Genomic DNA, 21828 nt, shown 5'->3' with positions numbered 1-21828 from the left:
AAATCTGGGCTTGTCTCCTGAACGTATCTGTAAAGAACCTAAACCCCAAGGGAGATAAATTCTGCTGCTGCAAGCTAGCAAATGGCCAATGCACTTAAGTGCATAGGAAAAAGGGGCCACTCACATAAACAAGACTTGCAATTGACTAGACAATTACTAACTGACTACACCTATTAGCTAGATCAGGGGGTCTCAAACTTCAATGCACCACGACCCCCTTATGACAACAAAAATTACTACACGACCCCAGGAGGGGGGTCTTGAGCCTGAGCCTGCCCGAGCCCCACCACCCCGGGCGGGGGGGTCAAAGCCCAAGCCTGAGCCCAAGGGCTTCAGCCACAGGCAGGAGGCCTGTAACCTGAGCCCTGCCACCAAGGGCTGAAGCCCTCGTGCTTCGGCTTCAGCCCCAGGCAGTGGAACTTGGGCTTCAGCTTTGGCCCCGAGTACCAGCAACTCTAAGCCAGCCCTGGTGACCCCATTAAAATGGAATCGCGACCTACTTTGGGGTTATGAGCACAGTTCAAGAACTGTTGAGCTAGAGGACAATCTGGATGCCCAAACAAGAAGCTTGCGGTAGAACTGAAAACAATTACTCAAGGAAATTGTGGTTGCCATGGGCGAGGGTCCATGACAAATAAAGAAAGTAGGCAATTATTGGTCATTCTTCTGCTCTGTGGAATATTCTTACGTTTGCAAGGCTTCCAGGCACTTTAAAAAACCCTCTAGTAGTCACCTGAATTGTTCTGATCTGACTGATATATTTGAACCCTCATGGGGTTTAAATATAAAAACAAAAAATTCCCATACCCCATGGACCAAATTCATCCCTGTATAATCTCAGTGAAGTCAATGGAGCTACATCAAGAATGTATTTGGCCCCAAAAATGTTCTTAATCTATCAAAGCTACGAGAACTCACTTTTGTAAAAAAAGACACATTCTTAATCCTCCTTTACATTTCCTTGGCCACTTTTGACATGATTTACCGATTGTTAAAAAGTTAAAGCTCTGTACTGAAGGTATATGTGTGTATTTGGAGCTTGGGAAGCTTTCTAATGCTGGAATATGCTTTCTAATGCAAAAATAATTAAGTTCTTTCCCCTCCAATTCTCCTGAGTCACAATCGAATCTGGCTTTTTGTCCTTTTTGACTTGCAGCATTTGAGAAATTTGTTACAAAACTTACATCACCTTCTGGAATAAATCACTTATCCATTAATACATCCCTTGGATGGATTTGAAATGTCAGCCTTCCCACTCAAAATGAGGGGTCACTTAAATGGAAAGGACTCAGATACTATGGTGATGGGCAGCAGTTTAAAACCCTAATGTAGACTGATGATTTTATGTTCCCGTCTGGCCTTAAAATTATGTATTCTAACCTCCTGCACAACACAGACCAAAGAATTCCATCCAGTCACTCCTCTATTAACCCCAGTAACTTGTGTTGGATTTTGATATTAATGATCTGGCTTTGATATTAAAAGTGAAACTCTAACAACATGTTTTTAAAACTATGGTGGGCCATTTTTCTAAAACTCAATATAGTGCTCATAAAAGGTTACAGTATTGCTAATCCCACCTCATTGCTTGCTTCTGGGGCTGGAGCTTTAAGAACATAGCACATATCAGGAATCTCACTATCAGACCACAAGAGCTGGCAACACTGAGATAAAAGCACCAGAAATGTGGAACCTCTAGAGATCCATAGAGCAGGTACAGCATGGAAGTGGCGGTGCCAGGTTCCCCCATAATGGACCACTAACGTGCCTCAGCCTTGACCTAGAGGGAGCACACTGAAAGGGCTGACACTAGCTCACTCTCCATGCCCACTGTTTATTTTCTTTTTCTGCTTTTCTGTAAATTTTAGTGCCCAGTTCTATCACCCTTATCCACATGAAATAACACCTTACTCCCACTGAGGTTAGTAAGGTTACCTCAGACAGGGGGCGGCTCCAGGCACCAGCGCAGCACGCGCATGCCTGGGGCGTCAAGCCGAGGGGGGCGGCCTGCCGGTCGCCGTGAGGGCTTTGGCGGCATGCCTGAGGGAGGTCCGCCGGTCCCGCGGCTTCGGCGGCAATTCAGTGGCGGGTACACCGAAGGCGTGGGACCGGCGGACCTCCTGCAGGCATGCCGCCGAAGGCCACCTCACTGCCGTGCTTGGGGCAGCAAAATACATAGAGACACCCCTGACCTCAGAGAACAAGGTACTACTTGATGCAAGTAATAATGGTGACAGAATCAGGCTCCTGAGGGTGAAATTCACCCTGTGCACAGAGCCAGCACAAGGCCTATGTCCCCCTGAAATCCTACTGAACCCCTATGTTTGAATTGCAAGAGGTGCTCTGCATATTGCAGGACTGGACCCAGAGTGTTCATTTGTCCCACGTGGGCCAGAAAAAACTGGGACTGTACATTGATTAGCCTCCACTGCTGATGTAAGGCCTAGCGACTTGTTAAGAGCGCCTTCATTTTCTCTCTCTTTTTCCAACAAGTGGACAGTAGGGTGACTTGATTTAAGGGTGCCTTTTAAATACTGAGCTGCTCACTGGCAATAGTAAAAGGTTTCAGGATGAGGAGACATTCCCGCAAAGTCCTTCCAGCAGAATGAAAAGCAATATCCTCCTTGATGTCACTGGACATGATGTGGTGCAGTATCAGGAAGCCTGGGGCCAAATGGGTAGTTAGCAGCCGACGGTTCTTTAGAGACGGCAGGCACTGAGATGTGTGTGTTGTTGGTCCAAAGATGGGGAGTGCACGATGGGGCATTTTTCTTCTCTGCTTCCCTTTGCTCCTAGTAGGTAATTGTGACAGAGATATACCCAAGCATGCCCTGGCAGGTATATTACATCCGTGTCCGACCACCTACTTGATATTTCGTTGAAGGGGATCATGTGTGGTCTCTACCAAATGCTAATAACTAGCAGGTTATCATAGTTATTGCAGGATGTTTGTATAGGAAACATCTAATTTCTAGAGTTCTGTAACATGTAGAATATTGGTTTCCAAAACTGGTGGAGGTGAAACTTGTCACCTGAGGCAGGGCGAGTCTCAGCACTAACTCAGTCAACACTGAGAACAATCAACACCCGTTGGCCCAGCCCAACCATGTGCTTACAGTCTGGGGAAAATATAGACGTGAACATTGACAAAGACAGAGAGGTCTGTGACTGTATAAGAGAAGGAAAGAGGGTATAAATGTTATCCAATGTGCCAGCTGGAGCGTCTTACAAAAAGCGGATCCCAATTTTCTGGGCTGGACAAGTACTAGAAAGACTGACCATTGGGTGAGAACTAACTTATTAGACAGGAAAGTAACTCTTTCATAAGTATAGGCAATAGCTTGTGGCCTATGTTTTTCTTATACCTATAACCTTATGTTTCTAAATCTTCTTTGCTTTTGAGTGAATCTTTAACTCTCACTTTGTTAAACAAACTTCAGTTTTGTTTTACTATAGACCTGTCTAAGTGAATTGTGCTAAGGAGAGTGTTAAACTGAGGTGAAGCCGGTAAACTGGAGTGCACTACTTCCATGGAGGCAGAACATCAGTGTATATAGTGGGTGTCCAGAAGACAAGGGGCTGGGCATTTGAGTGGAACAAAGTGGGGCGTGTAAATTGCTAGCTTGCAGAGAGAAAGATCTGGGCTTGCTGCACCCGATTGGAGTGCTTGTGTAGCTAGCAGAGTTGGGAGGATTTCCCCACTGGGCAGAGACAAGCCTCTCTTACACTGTAAGCAGGTGGTAGAGATTCATCCCAAACACCTCGAGTAGCCCCCCTCTCCACCCAAAGTGTCCCAGCGGTAATTTACTGTTAGGCTATACCAGGGACGAATTATTACACCCACCTCCCACCTACAGAACTAGAACCAAGCCTTCACCCTTCCCCTGCCCACTCCTGACCTACCTGCTCCAGGGAAGAAGTAAGCGGGCATGCAGTCTACATCCATGTCTGGTTAAGCCCACAGAGATATACAGAGGTGGGGTTCCTTACTCCCTCACAGTCCCTTGCATCAGTCCCAGGCTGTCCATCTAGCCCTAAAATTCCAAGTTGCAGTGTCTCACTGTAGCTAACCGTCTTCTGACATACTATCCATCCTCCTTTCAATTAAAGAGAATCTGAACGTATGATCTCGGGGAGCCAGATTTCTTCTCTCCCATAGCTGTAAAGTGAGAAAAACAGAGACCCATCTTAAGTGATACTGGGAATAAACAGGTTGATATGTCATATCACTTTTCTTCACTGAGATGTATCACAGCTGAGCCTGACACGGACTTAATAACTTGCCATTCTATTCAGCAAACCTCTCCGCTAGGAGCCTGCCCTTGGGAATTCCTGCTAGTATAATCCACAGTAGGCTGACTTTGCACGTATTGCTGGTATTCATTTCTGATCATTGTCTCCAGCTGTATTTGCTTCATTGTTGGATAAACGTCTTTGCTTTTCAAATTAATATTTCCTCAAGCATAAAGTATTCTCAGTGAGGAATCTGCCTGTATGTGACCATCTTCTGGTGTGTTTTTATATGTAAAATGAATGGTTTTATTGATATTAAAATGCATTTCATTCATTAAAAAAGATCCTTTATTTTTGTATATATTGGGGAGGGGGGAGTTTAGCATTCTCTTTCTAGACCTGCCTACATAGGATTCCATCAAAAATCATCAGCATTACTGGAATGCACAAATTATAGTCAGTCTCCATTAAGGGAGCCATGTTAAATTAACCCATCACTAACAGGCATCATTAACTGGAATAATTTCCAATTAGGCTCCAAGTGTCTATTCCTGCATTTCTTTTATTAATAAGAATCATTTATATAGCTCCAACTGGGTGTTCAGTGCTTCACACGGAGGACATTTCTCTCTCCCAAGGAACTTGTAGGATCAGATACTCTACACAGTTCATTAAGCACCAGTCGCCAGAGATGCAACTTACAGCAGCAGCTCTATGTTGCAACAGGGTTGAAGCTGACCCTGAGAATCAGGGAACTGCAATCAACTTCCTGATGCCTGACCCACCTCCTGTGCAGAGTGGAACTCTGGTAGAAGAAAAAAAAATCCAGGCCCATCATCTAATTAGGAAGATACACAGACAAGGGAAGGGCATGAGATAAATCTGAGATGTCTTGTTGCTTTGCACATTTTTATTACAACTAGATTTTGCTTAGGTGTGTGGTTTGATCCTGTGCTAGGTTGGTGCATTAGCATTTATAGGCCTCATGGAAGAAGTGGGATTTGAGAAAGACTCTGAAGGAATATAGGGATTTAGAAATTGCCTTCATACATTAGACCAGAAGGTCCATCTAATCCTGCAGCCCATCTCCAACAGTTCCAGCACATCAAAAGAAAAGGTAAGAAACCATATACTTTGTCCGTAACCCCTATCAATTAAAAGTTGAGTTATGCCCTTCAAAGTCTCAAGCCAAAAAGAATGGCAGGCTTCTGAAAACATGTCACTCCATAACATAAGCAGTAGCTTTACCCAAAGACAGCTTTTCAGAGAGATACATACTATATTTCAGGTAACAATTCTAGCAGCCAATTTTCCGACATACATGATCTGTATGAATGAACTAGGAAATGGCAGCCTCCCACTCATCTCCTCATTCCAAGAACCTCTTCCATGGTCCATAAATCTTCTTCCATTCCTAATGCTCCTTGGTGTAACTTCAAGTGATTTAAGTTAGCCACTTTCCATCATCAGAGATATTAATAAGGCTACTGTGGAGAATCAGAGGAATGACTGAAATCAGCTTCTGGGTATGTTTCCTACACACACACACGCACCCCCGAGCTGCACAGAACTATAAAAGAAATCTCAACAGGAAGCTACCCCTAGAGGTGTCGTTTCAGAACAATCTGTGCACTGCAAAAGAAACCTCGATAGATTATCTCCACATTCTGTTAAGTGGGCATGGCATAGTAAAAATCAGTCACATGAAAGGAGTTGCAGTTGAGTTACTTAGAAGGGTACTGTCAAGAGTATTAGACCAAAAAGAACTGACCCACCATGACTATGATCCCATCTAGAGAGGCTGAACTGCAACTATGTGATGGGCGATCACTCGTTACCGAGTATGATCATCTTTCATGGGAGTTATGGGTCCTCAGGTGGCTGATAAGGCCAATCCTTGAACCCCAAGTTCTATTACAATGAGGGCAGATGTTTTCAGGCTCAGCAAGAGGCTGTTGACCATGACTGGAAGCCAGTCTCTTCTTCCTTCTGCGCCTCTTGTCCTCTTCGGCTTGTCGGCGAACAAGTTCAAAATGCAGGGGACCATCACGTAGGACTTCACTCCATTTTAAGCGATCCTGATTCCAAGTGTCAATGTCAATATTACACTTTTTTAGGTTGTCTTTCAGTAAGTCCTTATAACGCTTCCGTTGTCCACCCACATTACGGTACCCTTCTTTCAGCTGAGAGAAGAGGACCTGTTTTGGGAGGTGATGGTCTGGCATCCGGACAACGTGACCAGTCCAGCAGAATTGCTGACCGATGATCATTGCCTCGATACTGATGGTCTTTGCCTCTTCCAGGGCACTAATTTGTGTGTGTGTGGAAATTATCATTGTATCTCCCTCCTAGCCATTGCAGGCAACGTTCTGGCGCGGATCCTTGCAACTCGCCTTCTGCCCATCAGAAGAAATTTTACCGGAGTCACAGAGTGGTTTCTGAGCATGTCGTGGAACTGTGGATATGATCTTCACAGCACGGCAGCTGCAAGAAAAGTGTTGGGAGCAAAACCAACCACTGTACATTGCTTTTATTGATTTAACTAAAGCCTTTGATTCAGTGAATCGCCGTGCTCTCTGGACTGTACTCTCTAAGATTGGATGTCCTGATAAATACATCAATGTCCTAAAATTGCTTCATGATAACATGAAAGTGACTGTTCTGAGCAGCACTGGCTCCCAGAGCGAACTTTTCAAAGTGCAAACAGGAGTCAAACAGGGCTGTATCATCGCCCCAACCATGTTTGCAGGTTTTATGGCTGTCATTCTTTACCTAGTTGCTCGGAAGTGGCATTGAAATCATTTACAGAATGGACGGAAAGCTGTTCAGGCTTAGCAGGCTGAAAGCCAAGAGTAAGGTCTCCACAACATCTGCTGATGACAACGCAATCTTTGCCCACTCTGAGAAAGATCTTCAAACGATCTTGAATGGGGCAAGCCATGCTCCATCCGACAACGTAATAAAAAGCCCATTTGTAACTGTCTGTAAGAGTAACTATACACAAAACAGTGTGCACTCTATGGTACCTTATAAAGCCTCCAACTACTAGACCCCCCTTCCATGGGCACGCGTAGCACAAAATAATGCAGAACCAGCATGGCTGTGCAGCACAGAGGACAGGGGTGAGCTGGAGAGAACATGTTATGCTCTGGCAGCACAGAGGGATTGAGGTTGTAGGCACCTGAAAAACTGCTACTGTATGGGCTGCTACTGTATGGACCGTATCGTATTTGTATGATATGTATTATCTGCTCCACATATCTTAGTTTGCATTATATTAGTTTGCATTGAGCACAAAAATATTATAGGACTTATATATCCTAAATTGGCCTATGATTTTTATATAACCCCACTCACTTATGCTAAGTATTCCACAACCCCTTGAATTCATTGAAGTAAGATTTGGCTGAGTGAATAGGGAAGCTGGGCGGATGAATGCTTTACCATAGCAAGAGAAGGGAGTTAGACTGACAGGCCTGTACTGGAATGTCCCAAAGGAAGAGGACATGACATATGATTGTTCTGAAGACATTCATTCAGGCTCCAAAGGACATGAGGCGCTTGCTAGGCTTTTACTAGAGTAAAACAAAGAGATAAGGGATACATCATGGAACCATAAAAACAAGGTAGACAACTCATTGGTTAAATCTAATTTCAGATGGCATACTTAGTACTTTGACTTGTAAACAGGTTGAGTATAAAAAAAGATGGGTTTTGGGGTGCGATTTTGGGAGCACACCTGCATACGTTGAATGTAACATCACTCCATGAGACCGCTTCCCAGAAACTGGTGTCATGTAGAACCTTTTCCTGTTCTAATGTTATCATCAGCATGTATGTGCTGACATTGGTTATTGGATCTCCTGAGTGTATTTCATAATGAACCAAACTGTGGTTAAGCAACTGACTATACAACTTATCAACAACGGTTGAGATGGAAATGAACATTTTTGAAATGTTTCAGTTCATGTGAGTTGAATTTTTTTTTTTTTGGTTCACAAATTTCCAGATTTCTAATGTTTGTCCTGATTTGGGGTAGGAACAAACTTTTAAAACCTTGACATTCTTGCAGGACAGGAAAACCATTACCGGGTCAGCTCTAAATATAAATTCTGATGTGAAAAGAATTCTATATGAGCTTTCATTTATTTAACCTATAGCTAGGCACACAATGTTCAGAGTCTGTGTGGGGTGGTTTATAAATAATTTCTAACACACAGACAGTACTTACCAGATCTAAACTGCACATATACAGCAAGGGAAGACATCTTATTGCCATCTTCTGTTTTTCACAGAGCCCAATATAAAACCAGGAAATGCATTACTGAATAGACTAGTCCAAATGCTGCCATCTTTTTAATTAAATGGATTGGTACTAGGGATCTAAAAATAATTGTAAGGGGAATCCTTTTCTTAGCCTGGTGGCTTAGGCCTAGTCTACACTAGAAAATTAGGTTGGCATAACTATATCACTCAGGGGAGTGAAAAGTCCACACCCTTGAATGGCATAGTTAAGCCGCCTAAGTTCCCATGTAGACAACGCTAGGTCATGGGAAGAATTCTTCCGTTGACCTAGCTACTGCCTCTTGGCATAGTTAATTGCATAGTTAATGGGAGAATCTCTCCAATCGGCATAGATAGTGTCTACACTGAAGCATTACAATGATGTAGCTGTGCTGCTGTAGTGTTTTAAGTGTAGACAAGTCCGTAGAGACTGATCCAATTCCTATTAATGTCAACAGTTGTTGAATGAGGCCCTTCAGGGAGAGGGTCAGTGGTAACACTCTGTGGTCACTATTAACAGCCTGGGATATATGAACAGAAGGGGATGTTATGTGCTCCTGTTCCAGAATTGGAAGGGTGATGCCAGCATAATAGTCAAGACCCTTTTACTTTGTTAAAAATGATAAATTAGAGTACAAAACAAAGTCACTGTGAACCCAAAACCAGAAAAAAAAATTGTTTTGAAAATGTCAAAATGGGACATTTCAATAATTTTAGAACTGCTTTTCAAAATCTTTTTGAAAACAGGAAATTCATCAAATATCGACCCTTCCCTGTAAACAATATTGATTTCAGTGAATCAGTATTTTCCAACAACAAATGTTTTGTCAAAACATTTTCAACGAGCTCTACATCCATTCATGTCAAAGCTAGTCCCCTTCTGCAGGTGCCAGCTAACTGCAGTGTATGATAGCTCAGTGGTTTGAGCATTGGCCTGCTAAACCCAGAGTGCGTTCAATCCTTGAGGGGGCCATTTAGGGAACTGGGGTAAAAATCTGTGTGGGAATTGGTCCTGCTTTGAGCAGGGGGTTGGACTAGATGACCTCCTGGGGTCCCTTCCAACCCTGATATTCTATGATTCTATGCTCTCCCTAGCACATTCACAGAGGACACAGGAGGAAGGTTCCTTGGCCCCTCTCCCAGTAAAGAGGATAAGCCATAATCCTGACCTATCCCAGCATTATTACATAGTCACTAAAAATGGGCTGCGTGTTTGATCATAAAAAATAAATGTGCAATATTCAAGTTTGGTCCTTTTGAATATTTTCCCTCTAACATGCTTATGTGCCATTATCAATCCCTAGAATGTTGCTTCATTGACTAGGGTATTCAGAGAGCATATACAGAGAGCCAATTCATATAGTTTTCAATTCAAACTACATTCACTGCAAGTTGCTCAATTATTTTCTTTTAATAACTTGTTGCATTTGCTAAATCTCTATTGTGCTTCTAAATCATATCAACGATATTCCTGTGCTGAGGAATGTCTTCATTAGTGTGCTATTGTGCTATGCTAAAGGGCAGGGTTGGGTAATTTTAAGCCATTCTATTTTGATGGATAGAAACAGGTCTGAATTATCCCATGTCATTTACAGTCTAAAGCGGCATTGTTCTCTTTCTGACTCAGCCTCTCAGCCTTCGCATCTGGCTCATTTCAATTTCCCTGTCATTTCATCAAAACTTGAGAAAGCAGATGCTACAGTGGAAATGATCCCAATTTTAATTTTAAAATAGCCTTCTTTTTGTGCCATATTTACACAGGGAAAAGTGGAACACCTTCCTAAATTTCACATAATTAAAGGAACAGTGTTTTGTCTAGTGAGGCTTTAAACGTCTACATTTTAGAGACTCCGATTGTAGAGATTGAAAAACTAATACTGAATACAGTCAAACAATTGTGGATAATAGGCCGGAACCTCAGCTGGTGTAAAATCAATATAGATCTTTTAACTTTAGCAGAACTACCCTGATTTACAGCAGCTGAGGATGTGACCTAACATATACACTTATAAAAATTATGTTCAGAAATAATTCACATATTAATCAAAGGACCAAAAAGTGTCAGATCTTGTAAATCACTCACTATGAATAGCTCATCAAGCGATCAGCTCCCAGGGTATAAATGCTGTGAGAGCGCTAATAGCAAGCGTTCATAAAGGCTGATTTTAAGTAAATTGTATTTGGTTCACAGACATAATAGCAGGTATAGTAAGTCTTCAAAACATTAAGGCCCAAGTTTGTAAAGATATTTAGGAGTTGCTGCCCTCGGCATTGCAATGCATAACTGGTTTAGGAGCCAAAATCCTAATTGCCTACATCATTTTTGAAAATGAGACTAAGGCTCCTAAATCAGTTGGACATTTCAGTGCTGAGGGCAGCAACTCCTCAATACCTTTACAAATCAGGATCTAAGGGTTCAACCATTACTCATTAAAGCCAATGAACGTGCTGCCATTGACTTCAGTGAATGGACAATCAGCCACTCAAGCCTCCTATTGGCCCTAATACAGTAAAAATACTCAAGTCCATACTTAGCATTAAGCACCTGCTTAAATCTCATTGATCTGAACGGGACATAAGCAGGTGCTTAACACAAAGCATGTACTTAAATGTTCTGCTGAATAGGGAAAGGTTTAATCGCAGACTTTCGTGTTTTGCTGAATCAAGGCCATAAACAGTAAGAGGATATAGCATAACAGTCTAATAATGAGACAATATCTGGAACCTGATTTATTTTAACTTCCCCTTCCACCATCAAAATAAATGAACCAAAGAAAATCTTACTCCCTCGTGTACTCACTGAATGTGCCAATACTTCTCTAAAGAACAAACTGCCTCTTGACCACCCCAACTCTTCCAGCTCCCACCACTGCTGAAAAAACTCAAAGGGAGTTACAAGAAAGCAAAAGTGACGGTGAAATGCTCAGGCAGATTAGAGAGGCTATTAAAATAAAGTCAATAATAATGGGGGATTTCAACTATCCCTATGTTGAGATGGAGAATCCACCACTTCCCCCGGTCATTTGTACCAATGTTAATTGCTTACAGTCTTAAAAATGTGTGCCTATTTCAAATTTGAATTTGTCCAGCTTTAGCATTGGTTCTTGTTATGCCTTTTCTCACTAGATTAAAGAGCTCTTTGATTAGGGCATTTTCTCCTTCTGAAGGTATTTACACTCTAAAGGTGACCTATCAAGTCCCCTCGATTTCTTTGAAAAGCTTGAAGAGGAAGATTGTTAGAAGACCTAGTACTTGAGAAGGACAAGACTTGCAGAAGTGTAGTAGGAAACACATTACGATGGGAAAATTAAACAAGAAACTGAACATATTGGGTACGGAGCTCAAACAGTCTTAGGAACCGGATAATCTATGTGCAGATAACACTTGTAAGTCACGTTTACTGTTTATTTTGCTTCTTCACAAAATGAGAGAAGGAAAAAGCACAGACCAAAAATATACTGACCTTCAGCTATAAGGACCCTAATTCAACAGGGTTCTTAAAGTTCTTTAAGCATGATTAGTCTCAGAGGGGAAGGGATAGCTCAGGGTTTGAGCATTAGCCTACTAAACCCAGGGTTGTGAGTTCAATCCTTGAGGGGGCCATTTAGAGATCTCTGGGGATTGGTCCTGCTTTGAGCAGGGGGTTGGACTAGATGACCTCCTAAAGTCCCTTCCAACCCTGATATTCTATGATTGACTTCAGTCAGTGAGGTGTAAATTGTGACCCTGTCCTTTTTCTCCCCCACCAGGGCAAGGAGAAGCAGTAAAGAAAATTTGGGTAGAGTGTAAACACATCACCCAATCTCCTTGTGCCGCTCCTATAGTTGTGCAGAGCTGTGCTTAATGAAAATGTCACATTTTAGCCTTAAGTGAGACAATATTAACTGGACTATTTTGGAATCATTTGCCTATTTCTATCACCTATTCTGGTCCTGGGCAATAGTGCCTGTTTTTGTCATTGTTTGTTGCTCAATTCTGCTTCCTGAATAAGGAATCAAACTGTCCAAGAAAAGGCTAGGATATTATGATCAGTTACTTATATGTATTCGGCTCTGGGGCTCAATACATACAACGAAACAGTAAGGCTGTAAATGCAGAAGCAGTAAAAGGAAAACACTCTTTCACCCAATGCACAAACGGTGAAATTTATTGCCACCAGATGCGGCATCTTTGAACCGTTCTATGAGAAATTGGACATTGACATGGCCAAGAGTATTCAAGTTAGAATAGTTAATGCAAACAGTTTTGGAGGGGATAAAAAGCTCAGGTTTTCGGGTTTAAAGCAATATGTAACTAGTAGAGATTAGGATGAAACATTCATGAGTTGCTGATTATCCCACAGCTGCATACATGTGGGCTTCCTCTGAACCATCTGGTAGTGGCCACGGTCAGAGACAGAATACTGGATTAGATGGATCTTGGCTCTGAGCCAGTCTGGCAATTCCTATATCTCTAAACAAAATTTGTAACGTACTAAACTGCGGATCTGCACCTGGCAGTCTCCCTCTGTTTCTTCATCCACAGACTAAAATATACTCCATACTCCATGGGCATGAAAAAAATTACTGTAACTAGGGGGAACCTCAAAATAATCATTTTCTTCATTTCTCAATTTTAAAAATATGGAGCACAAATCAGTTTCACGTACAGAAAAGACAGCCCAAGAAAGATTAATTGTCTCTGTTCTCTTTCTTATCTCATTCTGTTGCCTCACGCAATCTGGCACACACTGTTACCCTCATCTCACTCCACTTCAGGGAGCCGTCAGCTCTGCAAGGACCCTATACAGCAGAGTTCATGAGTGGCCTGCACATAGTGTATCAGATCCACATTTTCAAGAAGGAAAACCTTCATAGCTTAGCAGGTTCCAGGTATTTCATGGGCCCACTTAGAAGTGGGACTTTAAACTGTTGAGTGGGAGCTGTATTTGCTGGATTTTTTTTTTCAAGTGACCTGCAAGGACAGCAGATGAATAGGGTTAGGTTCAAGAGAAACAGCTTGAGAATCCCCCATTTCCCTGGTCATAAGAACCAGCTCCTTTCTGTGGTTCCAAGAGAACTGGTTCAGTCTTAGAATCAGAGATTATTAGGGTTGGAAAAGACCTTAGGAGGTTATCTAGTCCAACCCCCTGCTCAAAGCAGGACCAACACCAACTAAATCCCCCTGAAGGATTGAACTCATAACCCTAGGTTTAGCAGGCCAATGCTCAAACCACTGAGCTATCTCTCCCCCACAAAGGTTCCCAAAGCCAGGAGAGCTGGATCTTTGGGGCAGTGGGAACAGTCAGTGGGGCTTCTGACTAAGACCCCGCCCAAGGAAGCTTGAGAACAGAAGCGGACCCAGAGGAATCTCCCAGTGGGAGAAGGACGTGAGGAGAGGTGCTCACTACAGGCAGTTGGTCCCTGGAAAGGTTTATGTTGGTAAGAAATATAGGAAGACACAAAGGGGAATGAAGAGGGACAAACGGTTAAGTGTTAAGAGATGGAGAAAGCCCATCAGTCTTTCCTTTCCCCTTTGCCACCCTCTCTCCCACAACAGAATCATGGTGCCTGCTGCATTCTACTTCCAGAAATCCCTGGTTGGAACTAAGTGTGAGGAGGAGGAGGGAGAAAGTGCAGTAGTATCGAGAATAGAAGAAATGCAACATGGAGAGGGCTAGAATTTCAGCTTTCATTTACCTGATCCTGCATAAAAGCTCGGGGGAAACAATCCGCAGGCAGAACAACGGAGGTATTGGGACACCAATATTCTACCTCTAAAATGTGTGACTAATCCAAGGTTATTTCCCTCATTATGAAATGCTACACCTGGAGAATTACTAGAGAGTTCTCTATGCCATCATTGAACCCAACCCTCCTAGGAGCCCATCCAAGGACTTCCATTCTCCCAACTCTGCAGCAGGAGGTTTGGAAGCCGCGAGAGCCTTGGCTTCTGCTGGAGTTCTCAGGACTTCCAGGTGGCCAGCAGTCCTCATTTCTATTTTCCTCAACGGGAAATTTTTTAATAGATAGATATAGATATCGAGAGAGAGAGAGAGAAAGAAAACTGAAGCTTCCACTGAGAAAACTTTAGTTTTGTGAAAAGGGCATTTTTTCTATCAGAATGATTTTTGACCAGCTCTTTCTATGGGCTGGTATACATGCAGTGTGCCACTGGATTAACTAAAAGTGTTGTTATAAATGACAATCATACCAGTGCAAAAAGCATACACACTAGCTAGTCACCCCAAGAACGTATCCACAGGGTTCATAGAAGATTAGGGTTGGAAGAGACCTCAGGAAGTCATCTAGTCCAACCCCCTGCTCAAAGCAGGATCAACCCCAACTAAATCATCCCAGCCAGGGCTTTGTCAAGCTGTGCCTTAAAAACCTCTAAGGATGGAGATTCCACCACCACCTCCCTAGGTAACCCATTCCAGTGCTTCATCACCCTCCTAGTGAAATAGTGTTTCCAACCTAGACCTCCCCCACTGCAACTTGAGACCATTGCTTCTTGTTCTGTCAGGGAGGATTGTTCTCAGAGTAACTAGCCTGTGTTGCTACTGCCCCTGCTACCGTGACTACATTACATTTTTGTGTGTGTGTGTGTGTGTGTGTGTGTGTGTGTGTGTGCGCGCGCTTGCTCAGATAAGAGATAGTACAAGTATATCTAAAGTAATGGCGCAATTCCCAAATCAAGTATAGTGTAGATTTAGCACTATTGTGGCGTAAACCAGGTTTCTTTCAGCTCAGTTTAATAAACTGGGAAACAAGTTTAAGAAAAAACAGTGAGAAGACATTATATCAATGCTAATACGAACAAGACTGATAAAGAACAGTTTGCGCCATGTGATGACATATTTTGGATTTGTCAAAGTTTAGCTTTATGCCAAATATCTGCATCACCCTAAGTTGTAGGCACCCCCGTTAAAAGGGCTGGATAAAGTAACGGGTCGCAAAATGGAAACCAGCATGATAGTGAGTGAGCCTTCCATCCAAGGGAAGTATTAACATAGGTCTTGGGTCACGTATTAAGGCTCTTGCTGTTTTATTCTATATAAATGACCTCCATGGAACGTGTGGGGAGCGAGCAAAGAGCTGAACGTGGAGACAGCTGCAAATAAAATTCATAAGGATTTGGAATTGCTCTGTAAATGGCCTGACGTACAGCAATTAAAATGTAATGTTGACAAATGTACAGTAATACACAGTAGGTGGAAAAAATAATAACCAGAAATACAAATGAATGAACCAGAACTCCTCCTGGAGCCCTGTCAAAGCGACAATGGAGGTGGGAAAAAATCCAGCAGTCACCTCTTTAGCAAACAGAGCACACATTACCAAGTTGGTGTTAGATGTTTAACAGCTTCCGTGAAGGTGCCTAGAATGCCAGGCACCATAGGTAAGTTAGAGCAGCACATTGTAAACCATCCCATAGAGTTCTCTAACACACACTTTGGATATATTTTTAATGCTAATTACTTCAGTCCAGATGCTACCCTCTCAGCTCTGAAAATTAACTTTATTCGGGCATTCTAGAAAGCTGACAGGTGCCTCTACGTACAATTTAGGAACTGCAGACTTACTTTTTAGGAGCTACATACAACTTAGGAGCTGCTCATCTCTAAAATGGGGGGAGCTCCACATTCATACATGACCCCCTTCCTTGTGACCCAAGTCAACCTTAATGATTCATCACAAAACAATAATCAGCTACTGATAATATTTCAAAGATAAAATTTAGGTAAGTGAGATCAGGTATTTTTCCCCATAAATCATAGCTCCATATACATTTAGCTGTCAATTACAAGTGTATAATCAGGAAATATATTGTTTTAAAATGTGCATTTATTTTATTAGACTAGTAATTATTAACTAATCCAACAAAGCAGCATGGACAGTTAAAACAGAGGGAAAATATCAGCTTCTAGAAAGATGGGATGCAGCAGTTATATAAAAAAAATAAATAAAGAGATGCAAAAGACACAAACCAAAGACAGGAGGATGCCGAAGCTATTGACAGTCACATGTTCATGATTAGGGCCCTACCAAATTTACTGTCCATTTTGGTCAATTTCACTGCCAGGGGGTTTTAAAATTGGTCAATTTTATGATTTCAAGATGTTTGCATCTGACATTTCACGGCATTGTAACTGTGGGGGGTCCCCCCCAGAATGGGATTGTGGGCGGGTTGCAAAGTTGTTGTAGGGAGGGTCCTAAGATTGCCACTCTCACTTCTGTGCTGCCTTCAAAGCTAAGCCTCGGCACGCCGAGTGCTGGCTGAAGCTCCAAGCCTGGGCTGCCCCAAGCCTCAGCTGGAGTGGCAAGTGGTGGAAGCAGCCGGCAGGAGCGGAAGCCCCCAGCCGCGGCAGGAGCGGAAGCCACTGTGGGGGGGCAGAAACTCCATCTGGGGCTGGAGTCACAGGGGCATCCTGAGCTCCAGCTGGAGCGGCAGGGGGCAGAAGCCCATGATTCCTGATGTCAGATTTGTGTCCATTAATTCTTTTGCGTAGAGACTGTCCGGTTTGGCCAATGTACATGGCAGAGGGGCATTGCTGGCACATGATGGCATATATCACATTGGTAGATGTGCAGGTGAACGAGCCCCTGATGGTATGGCTGATGTGATTAGGTCCTATGATGATGTCACTTGAATAGATATGTGGACAGAGTTGGCATTGGGCTTTGTTACAAGGATAGGTTCCTGGGTCAGAACAGTCTCTACGCAAAAGAATTAATGGACACAAATCTGACATCAGGAATCGTAATACTCAAAAACTAGTGGGAGAACACTTTAACCTGTCTGGTCATTCAATGACAGACCTGCAGGTGGCTATTTTACAACAGAAAAACTTCAAAAACAGACTCCAACGAGAGACTGCTGAGCTGGAATTGATGTGCAAACTAGATACAATCAATTTAGGATTGAATAAGGACTGGGAATGGCTGAGCCATTACAAACATTGAATCTATCTCCCCTTGTAAGTATTCTCACACTTCTTATCAAACTGTCTGTACTGGGCTATCTTGATTATCACTTCTAAAGTTTTTTTTCCTCTTACTTAATTGGCCTCTCAGAGTTGATAAGACAACTCCCACCTGTTCATGCTCTCTGTATGTGTGTATATATATATATATCTCCTCAATATATGTTCCATTCTATATGCATCTGAAGAAGTGGGCTGTAGCCCACGAAAGCTTATGCTCTAAAAAATTTCTTAGTCTCTAAGGTGCCACAAGTACTCCTGTTCTTTTTGCGGATACAGACTAACATGGCTGCTACTCTGAAACTTGATATAATAAAGGTCAGTTACCAAACAAGTACTAAATATTGTCAAGAGTGCGTGCCTTTAATAAAGTGCTTCTAGCAATTGCTAGAGTAACCACTCATGTTTTAATTAAATAGCAAAGCAAATATTTGCATAAAACATACATTAAAATTGAAAGAATAAGTTAGGTCTATGCGTTAGCAGCTTTACATTTATGCAAGCTAAAGTTGTGGGTCTTTTTTTCCTGGCTATTTTAAGGAACTTTAGAATATATGGAATATAAATACTGAGAAGTAGAACAAGACAAGGCTCCTTCTGTGATTCTTCTCATTTTTTGAGGAAGACATAAAATGTTGTCATGAAAGAGTATCATACTGAATTAAAATATATACAGTCCTTTAATAAAGTACTACCGTATTCTATAGTAATAACGGTCCAATACCCTTTGTGCACTAATTTAGATTAAAGTGACAACAAACAAATGGATGCTGCAGATCAATATTTGCAGAGTGCAAATTGGTACTACATTTAGAAAGGAATGGGAGTTTTCAACTAGGAAATCTTCCCTCCCCCTTACTTATTAAAAAATAGTTAAGTAGCTGTTTACATTTTCATCATTCTACAGAAGTCACTAATTATTGCACAAAGCGGCAACCACAGGAATCAACTTCATTGTTGTCTCTGTTCTCTGACAATTTGTAGCCATTCTTTGCCTCCCTCCCATGGTTGATTTTAATCAGACATTAACATAAAAGTGGCTTCCCAATAAGTTGACCAGATAGCAAGTGTGAAAAATTGGGATGGGGTGGGGGGTAATAGGAGTCCATATAAAGAAAAGCCCCAAATATTGGGACTGTCCCTATAAAATTGGGACATCTGGTCATCCTACTTCCCAATCCCCTAAGACAGTTAATAATTTATTAGAAGTGAATGCTGAATGTACATCTCAAGTCAGATACTTCCACACACACATTGATTATTAAGGGGGGTGCCATATGGGACAGACCAAAGCTCATGCTATTTAAGAACTAGTAACCTCAATGATAAGGAACGTAATGGCAGTGAACCACTTTGTTGATCACTGTGGTCCTGATGCTGCAAATCAGATCCATGGGGTGGACCATTGTGCTGTGTAGGACCACACTGATTTCAGTGGGTATCCGGGTATACTCTTGTATATTTAATTGCAGGATAGAGACCTGACATTGGAAGAGTATTACCTGCCATATGTGTTGGATGTGATGTGCAGACCTGTATGCAACCAGGTCTGGGTTGCATACAGCTTCCACTAATCTTTTCGGTAGGTTCAGTTCACACTTTTCCTTGCCTCCTGAATTTCACTTTGAATGTTAGGGTTTTGCTGAGTTTCAGCTTGATCTTCAGTTCACGCAAACCTACACGTTTTGTCAGTTTCAAATATTGAAACCCAGCAACCAAAGAGGGAAATTTTCATGCAAGCCTTGTCCTGCAATCCAGCATTCATTACAATTATGTTTTTCAGCACCATAAAAACCTCTGATGGACTAGACTTCCAAAATCCTCAGTAGGAAGTTGTAGGTGTATTTGGGGAGTTAGATGGAACTAGGGTGCACTGTTAACAGTGCACTTCCAAATAAAAGGTAAATCCCACTGATGTAAAATATAACCACAGGGGGACTGAAATTAGCACTTGTTGCTAATTGTTCTTTGCCACATCTAGCACTCATAGGTTTGCAAATGTTTAACACTTCAGCATTTTCCTACCAATCTCTTTCTATAATAAGGTATTTAGAATCCCCCGTTCGAGAGCCACTGAGTAAACCACCTCTTTAAAGCATCTTACATTTCATATTTTTTCCTTTAGAGTATCTCATATTCCATCAGTTTTTCCCCAGGAGGCTCTTTTGAGATAGCTTACTGGTGAAATCTAAAGATGTACTGGTTTCTTTGATAAAGGAATCGAGAAGGATAAATCGTACCCTACCAATCAATCCTGAACATTTTGCAGATCTGGTTCAGATAAAATGGTTCCATGTGAATGCAAATTGGTAATTTTTTGACAGAATATAAACACAGCTTGTGTGTTGCACATTTTATTTTTTGTTTTTTTATTGATATACAGATCAAAACATGTCTCAGAATGATCTTTACTGAGGGATAACTGACAAAGATAAACGGAGACAGAACAAAATATGATATGAGAAAAGAAAGACATTACACTCCAAAGTCAACCCCGGAAAAGTTTAAGTACAAAGCCAAGCATGATCTTGATTCACAAGGGGACCTAAGGCACCTAACTCCAACATTAGGTGCCACTGGCATTCACAAAGCCACCTCTCAGCTGCCTAACCCTGTAGATGCCTAAATTCCCCACACTCCTAAGTTTCCATCACAAAGTCCCCCAGGTGCTTATGTTTCTGCCAGTAGGGCACAAACAGCAACTTTAGTCTCGACACTGCTGAGCAGCTCAGCGCTTGACGCACAACTCAGCCCCAGTGGATTTTACAAACCAGATACATGTCTATGCTGCAGCTGGGAGCCAGGGGGTCGGTCAGGCTTGTGCGTGGGTGAGTAACACATGCTGCAATATCCACATGCTGTTATCAGCACACTAGCTCAAGCGATGCTAGGACATGTCAGTTTACCCAGGCTAGGAGACATATGCCCAGCTGCAGCGTGGACATGCCTTAGGTGTTTCCCTACCTATCTTGCCCTATCCAGTAGGTGGGCTTAGAGGCTGCCTAAGAAAACACCTGCTGCATAAGACACAGCCAAGAAGAAGGAGCTGGTGATACCTGTGCCCCTATAGCTTAGTCTCACCCAGAATGAGGGATCTGGGTTCAAGTCTCCATTCTGGCTGATTCACAGCAAGGACTAGAAACCAGGTCTCCCACCTGTCTTTTGACCCAGGGACCAGTCAAGTACTTTGTACAAAGTGGACCAGGAGAGATTGAGACACACACCCCAGCATGCCCTCCTCTAGCCCAGTGGTTAGGGCACTCATCTGAGAAGAGGGAGACCTGGTTTCGTGTCCCTGCTGTGAATCAGGCAGTATGGGGATTTGAACCCAGGTCGCCCACCTCCTGCATGAGTGCTCTAACCACAGTCACGTGGACCACAGACATTGTCTCCTTCTTGGCGGTGTCTTATGAGGGGCCCACTCTGTATTAAGTTTGATATAAATTAAGTTAGTTTGGCCTATGGTTCATGTGAATGAAATGTTGCAGCACACTGCTTTGCCAGTCTTCCAACTGCCATCCCACACTGCTTTGCGGCTGTCCATTACTGACTTGAGGTTACCTGTATGCCCTATAACGCTCTGGGGTCAAATTGACTGGATGTCCCCTCCCTGGGTTTAAAAATTGGCAAGGAGCCAGACTTTGGCCGGTTGCACCTGAGTTCAAATATAGCAGCATTGCTGCAATATTATTTCAGAAGCCTTAAACACACCTGCAGCTGTGCCCAGACCCTGGCTCTCATCGACGTTTAGGGAGAAGCATTTGTGCAGGCTGCTCTTTTGGCCAGCCACTGGAATAAAGATCTGTTTGTGAACACTACTAAGCAGCTGCCCATGAGGGGTCACAACAGGGATGCTGATGGATAAAGATCAAACAGCTCTGGGAAGAATCTCAGAGAAGGGAGAAAAAAATCAGAAATATATTTAACAAAATGATGGCCCAGCCTTTCCGTGGTTGATTTTTGTTCCTACTCCCGCAGCCACAGCACCTGCAGTGGCCAGACCCACAAGGACAAGGTCTTTTATCGACAGCTGAGCAGCTGCCTACTTTGAGAGAGAAGAAATGGAAAACAGGATGAAATGTTTGCAGACCTCACTGCAGATTCTTCCAAACCCTGAAAACAATGGAGAGGGTGAACTTGAGGTCAGAGGAGGAAAAAGAAATGGAGCTATCCAGAGACGGTGTTGGAGTGGCCAGAGACAGCATTACCAAGGCACAGGCCAGAATGCTCTGCTGTACCACATGCTGTTAGCAGGCCCACAATCCGGTGCCCAAAACCAGGGCCCAGCCATGTTCTGCAGCCCCTGGACAACACAGAGTACTGGGAGCACCAGCTACCTTCTGTAC

This window comes from Trachemys scripta, chromosome 6, assembly GCF_013100865.1.
Source record: "Trachemys scripta elegans isolate TJP31775 chromosome 6, CAS_Tse_1.0, whole genome shotgun sequence".
NCBI lineage: Eukaryota > Metazoa > Chordata > Testudines > Emydidae > Trachemys > Trachemys scripta.
This window is presented reverse-complemented; position numbering follows the sequence as displayed.